General features: G+C 42.1%; 1 protein-coding gene across 2 annotated transcripts in view; it reads left to right on the top strand.

The window, feature by feature from the left end:
* The first annotated feature begins 931 nt into the window (after window positions 1-931).
* The window catches only part of CYSLTR2 (cysteinyl leukotriene receptor 2), a 113,703-nt gene continuing 108,520 nt past the window's right edge, over window positions 932-6,114 (top strand). For both annotated transcript variants that reach the window (XR_006962088.1, XM_047079647.1), the window contains exon 1: window positions 932-1,230. The gene's annotated coding sequence lies outside the window, so the exon portion shown is untranslated. The remainder of the gene's footprint in view (window positions 1,231-6,114) is intronic.

The following is a 6,114-nucleotide window of genomic DNA, read 5'->3' as shown; positions in this document are numbered from 1 at the left end:
GCTGAATTTGTTTATTCTAACAGATTTTATTTTGTATGTAGCATCTTTAGGGTTTTTTACATATAATTTTATATTATCTGCAAACAGACATAGTTTTACTTATTTCTTTCCAATTTGGATGTCTGTTATTTCTTGTCTAATGTTACTGCAAAATTCTATCCAAAAAACTATGAGAATTTTAATGGAGGCTGGGAAAGTGAGAAATGGTTGGATTGAGGACACATTTTGCTGCTAGAACAAATAGAATTGTTTGGCTTGGATATGGTTGTGGGAGAAAGAGGAGTTAAGAATGACTTCTAGGTTTACAGACGGAATAACTGGTTGAACCATTGTGGTGCCATTTATTAGATGGGGTAGTTGGGGGAGTATATGCTTGGGAGAGGCCATATTAAATGTGGCCATGGATGTGGACAACATACATAAAAGCAAGAGAATATGGTAGGAAGAGGTCAGAAGACAGACTTTTGGGGCAACCTCACATTTAGAAAAGGAGTAGAAGAAAAGGAATCAGAAAGGAAGGCAATGAAGAAGCAACTGAAGGGGTAGAAAAAGAACAAGGAGAGTCAGAGAAACAAAAAGGAGAAAGTTGCAAGAAAGTGGCTTTGGTTAACTGTGCAACAAATTGGGGAAGGAAGATGAGGACTCAGCAAGGACCTTTTACATGAGTGTCATTGGTGACCTCCAACACAGTATTTGCAGTAGAATGGGGAAGGCCTCCACCCATGTGCAAATAAATCGGAAAAGCAAGTGGGTAATGGGAAATGCTCTAAACAACTCTAAAGTGCTATACCTCTAAGGCATATGAGGTGACATTGATGTTAGTGTTGTCATGGGAACAAAAACCATTTAGGAGAACCAATAGCTGCCTAATACTGGTGACTCTAACTCCTCACATTCCCCAGATCTGTTGGGAAAGATGCTGATAAAAACAGTGTTAGAGAGACAGGGCTAATCCCTAAAAGGTTTCTTCCTTTTAGAGGTAGTCCCTAGCTGAAATATTTCCCCCTTCTTCCTGAGAAGGAAGCCAGACCAACACCCACACCAAGTCCTCTAAAGCACAGATACACCAGCTGACCAAAGTTCCTTATCTTCTTGCTGTGAGCTGAAACTGTTTATAAACTAAATTTGCTCTTTCACTTTTCTTCTGAACAAGCTGGATTACTTGGAGGAGGAAGGTGGGAGGAATAGAGAAGACCGAAGCAAAGCCAGCTGAAACACAGAAACCTTTGGGTGAGCATTTTCATCTTTGCTTTGTTAATTCATTACTGAGAATTAGACCTTGCTTATCACTTCATAGTCGGAAGAATGACTTTTGAAAAGTATGTTAATTTTGTTCTAGTGTAAACTTTTTTCCTACCATATACATGGCAGTTTAAAAGATGTTGGGAAAGTACAGAAAAGTAGAAGGAAGTAAAAACCACTACTGAGCTAGTCTCTATTGACATTTTGGGGGGTATTTCTTTTCATTCTTTTTTTGCATGTCTGCATATAGTTTTAGTTTGATCTCCACTGTTGTGTCCATACAGTGTGGATTACTTGATGATCATTTTTTTCCCATTAGAGCATAAATTGTTTCTACATTGCTGTAAATTCTTCATAATGGTAATTTTAAATTGCTGGATATTGTTGCATTGAGGAGATTTGCTACATCTCACTCAAGCATTCCCTTGCTTTTGGCCATAGAGCATCTTTCTTATTTTTTATATACTGGGACATTTAATGTTTATTTTTTGAGAGAGCGAGAGGCAGAAAGAGAGGGAGACAGAGGACCCGAAGTGGGCTCTGCGCTGACAGCAGAGAGCCCACGTGGGGCTTAAACTCGCAAACCATGAAATCATGACCTGAGCTGAAGTCAGACGCTTAACCAACTAAGCCACCTAGGCACCCTGCAACTGGGTCATTTTATTATGTAAAATGTATCTTTTTCCCATTCAGGGGAGAGGCAATATATTGGGGGAGAGGAAGTTAAATTTGAGAATGTAGGTGTCAGTGGTTTTACTTGGAGGTAGAAAGAGAGAGAGTGTGTGTGTGTTTAAGAGCATATGTGTATAATCTGTTTATTACTTCTTTGGGACCTGATTCAGTGGTTTAGCTGCACATTCAGCCAAAATCACCTGATTCTGAGGAAATTAAAAAGTATCCCTAAAATAACTAAAACCTAGATTTTAGAGGCAAGCCAGTCATGTGTAGTAGTCTTTTGTTTTGTTTTGGTTTTTCAAAAATTTCCCAGATTGTTCTAATGGGTGGCCAGCAAAATAATAGCTGACATAGGTCTTTGAAACATTTTCCTGTCTCTGACCCATGCCTGAGATCAATATGTATTAAGGGAAGGAGAGGTACAATCTCAGGCAAGCCACCCAGATCTTTCTTTTAATACTATATTAATAATGCAGAAGTAATTTGTGGGAAACATAAAATGAACAAAACCTCTAGAAATTTCTATCATCCACCTCACCCACATAAACTCTTGAGATGAGAATCTATTTACGAATTTCAACTTACTAATGCTTTAAAGACATGGATTTGTTTCCAGTGCATTGGTTAAAAGTTAGGGAGGTTGGGGCTCCAGAATGTTCCAAATGAATCAAAATTAAGCCCAGCATCTGTTAGCATTCTGCCTTCCTACCCACCTGGGGTTATCAGGGTACAAGACAACATAAATAACACCTGTTCTGGAAGAAAAATAACATATTTTTGCAATGTTCTCATTGCTCTGTGTCAGGATCACCTTGGGCATTTTTAGTATCTCATGTGTATTCCAGACTCAGAGACTCCCATTTTTCAAGTTTGTCTTACACACCAGACTTGGGAGGCACACTCGTCCTCCAAGGCTAAGCCTGGAAGATAAAAGCCTAACAAGAGCTTGTACAGTTACCCAGTGGGCTCTCCTTAACATAGCAGCCAAAGAGAGAAAGACAAACATTTGTCTGGGTTGCTCAGCTTTGCCATTGCACCTTATCAAATTTATGTCAGAACCTCCAGCACCATATCTGTGATTTTCTGGGGGCACTGACCACTGCCTTCTTTGTATTGGAGTTAGTTATGTGCAGGTCTCAACCCCTCTACTGACCAAGAATGCCCGAGGATGGAGTCCTTGCAGAAAACCTAGTACATGAGCTCTGTTAAGAATAGATGAGAAGGTAGGGGAGCCTGGGTGGCTCAGTCAGTTGAGCATTTGACTTCGGCTCGGGTCATGATCTCACAGTTGGTGAGTTCCAGTCCCACATCAGGCTTTGCTCTAACAGTGCCAGGCCTGCTTCTGATTCTGTCTCCCTCTCTCTATCCCTCCCCACTCAAGCTCTCTGTCTCTCTCAAAAATAAATGAAATTAAAGACTAGATGGGAAGGCATAAATATATTAATTCATTAATGAATGTGGAGTTTAGCTAATAGCTTATGTTTATCTCTGTTGGACCTATTAACCTCTTTATATCATTAACTGACCCATGGAGAAAACAGTACAAGGTTTGAGAGTATTTAAAGCAAAACTTCTTCCTATCGGATAGATGACTTAGTGGCAGTGTAGGCTGATGCCCTTGACAAGGGAACTCGTAGAAGCTGGAGCAGTGAGTGGGAACCAAAGCATCTCAAAAGTTGGAAGGGTCCTTGAGAAGAGCCAGGGTCAGGAAAGTAAACTTTTTGTTTCTCTGGTGTTTTGAAGAGAGGTTTCAAGGAAAAGGGGAAGGAGATTTGAAGAGAACTAGAAGGAAAAAGAGAGGGGAAGGGAGGGAGGACAGGACAGGGGTGGGGGTGGGGGATAGACAGAAGAATTAAGTGGAGGGAAAGCAGGGAGCACAGCCTCTTTGCTCCAGGGGTTTAAAGATTAATTAAGCTGGAAGAATTTAAAAGGATCCAGTATACATACCTTTATTGTACATTATAAAAACAAGAATTTTTTTATCATTAAAAAAAAAACAATTTCCCATCTTTGCATGTTTAGTACAGAACACATGATGGTCTACAGAGTACGTGGGGGCATTGCCGATTCTTTAAAGGATGTTGGTTTCATTGTATTTTGAGTTTTATCTTAACGATAACTTTGTTCTCTTATAAATTCTCTGAGAGGATTAAAGTCCGTTTTCCTGGCAGACACAAATCCCTACGGGGAACTTGGCACAAAGTGAGAAAAACGACTGTCAGCCCTCAGAGATACAGTGTCCCTTTCTACAGTGTTTAGAACAGAGCACTATTTGGGTTCTTTCTGTCAATACCCCTCTACCCCCATGCCACTGATTCTGTATGCCTGTCCCCAGAGCCTAGATTGAATTTAAGAAGTGGAAAGTTGGTGAGGAAAAATGTGCAAACGTCATTTTGTTACAAAAGACCATCGGGATTCTTTTCCTTAGAAGATATTTATTGTGAGACATAAAACGAGGGAGGTGAATAATACCTTCATTAGCTCATTCAGTGGTCATTTATTTGAGCATGTTTATGTGCCACAAGCCGTGCTAGGGCCTGAGGATACAGTGGTAGACAAGTGAGGCTTCCTCCTGCCGTTAGTGGTGACCACTCTGGTGGGTGGGGATAGACAGGAGCTATGGCTGGCCCATGGGGTAGGTGCTGGGACAGAAAGCCCATGGGGCAGCAGGGCCAGGTGGGGCAGTAGCCAGCCAAGACCTCCAGGGGGCAGAGAAGGCTTTTTCTGGAAGAAATGATGTCATAAAGAAACCTGAGATTGGGTAAAAGATGGCCAGGTGATGAGCTGGAGCTCAGAGTGAATAGGCAACAGAAAGCCAGGTGTGTTGGGGGCATTGAAATAAGTTCCACGAGGCTGGAATGGGCTTTACTGAGGGGAGTGGAATGGAGAGAATATGCCAGATGACAAGATCCATATTGTGATGTGCCTGGAGTTGAACTTGATTCTGATGTGATGGTGATAAACAGAAGAGTAATATGGTCAGATATGCCTTTTGGAAAGGTCACTCTGGCCACTGTGTAGAGAATGAACTGAGAACAGCAAGAGTGGGGGCAGGAAGCCATTCAGGAGACTGTGTCCTTTGTGCAGATGAGAGATGACAACCTGTACTGGGACCGCCATCAGCTCCTCTGTAACGTCTATACCAGAGCATAGACGGGAGGGTAATGAGTCCAGGCCTGCCTTGGAGAAGACACTGGACAGCAGGACAGGCCAGGGGAGGAGGAAAGCCCGTGGTTTGCTCTGGCTCCTTTCCTCATTAGGCTACGGATGCCCACTGCCCCCGTGCCACTGGCAGCTTTCTAGGGCACCTTCCTGAGCCATTACTTTGGTTTTCCATTTTTCCATACATATCAAAACACACCTCCTTATCTATTTGTTATCAATTATCCCACATCCGGCATACTAAAAAGTTCTCAGGCTTTTCTTCCCTTGGCAACAGGCAGAGTTGCATTAGGCATGACACTGCATTGACTGTGCCAGGCTCAGGGCAGCTTTGTGTCGGAGGCTTTCTTTCACCTGTGTTGCCTCCTGGTCTTCTGGATAACTCTGAGAGGTTGAGTACTCGCTAATGTTCACACAGTTAGCAAGGGGTAGAGCTGGGATTTGGATCCTGTTGCAATTTAAAGTTTTTCTATGACATCACAATGCCTCGATATCATTCCAGGAAACAAAGAACATTTAACAAGCTCCCTTTGTAAATGATTTCTTGGCTCTAAGGAGTGAATTTGATGGTGAAATATGAGATGCCTCAGTAGGAGGGAAGAGAAAGAGAGGGAGTTTTAATTTTGAACGAGTGGGCTTTGAGGGAGCCTCTGAGTCATGGCTCTTAGGCACTTTCATTGCAGGCAAGGAAAGTCCCTAATGCTGACACAGTCATGAGGAAATTATTGGACTGAGTTGGGCAATGGCTTCTGAGATGACACTTGCTGGCTTCTGTCTTTCTTCTGTCTTTGCAACTCGAAGACTGGAGAATCAGAGACAGATGCAAAGTGGCCCTGCGGCCTTCCTGAGACCAGGAACTGGGCAAATCACAGAGACCACCATTCTTCCTGCATACACTGGTGAAGGGCGTTTGGGGACAAAAATTTGTCAAGGTATTTTTATAAAATTAAATCCATAATCCGTGTCATAGGATTATTACATTATTAACATTATTACTAACAAAGAGCTGAGAAAAGTTATAAGAGCCAGAGAAAA

The sequence above is a fragment of the Lynx rufus genome, unplaced genomic scaffold, assembly GCF_022079265.1.
Source record: "Lynx rufus isolate CCGP_SWC_20201006 ecotype Redwood Valley unplaced genomic scaffold, mLynRuf1.p SCAF_1, whole genome shotgun sequence".
Lineage (NCBI taxonomy): Eukaryota > Metazoa > Chordata > Mammalia > Carnivora > Felidae > Lynx > Lynx rufus.
Note: the sequence above shows the minus strand (reverse complement) of the source record. Positions and strands in the feature narration are given on the sequence as shown.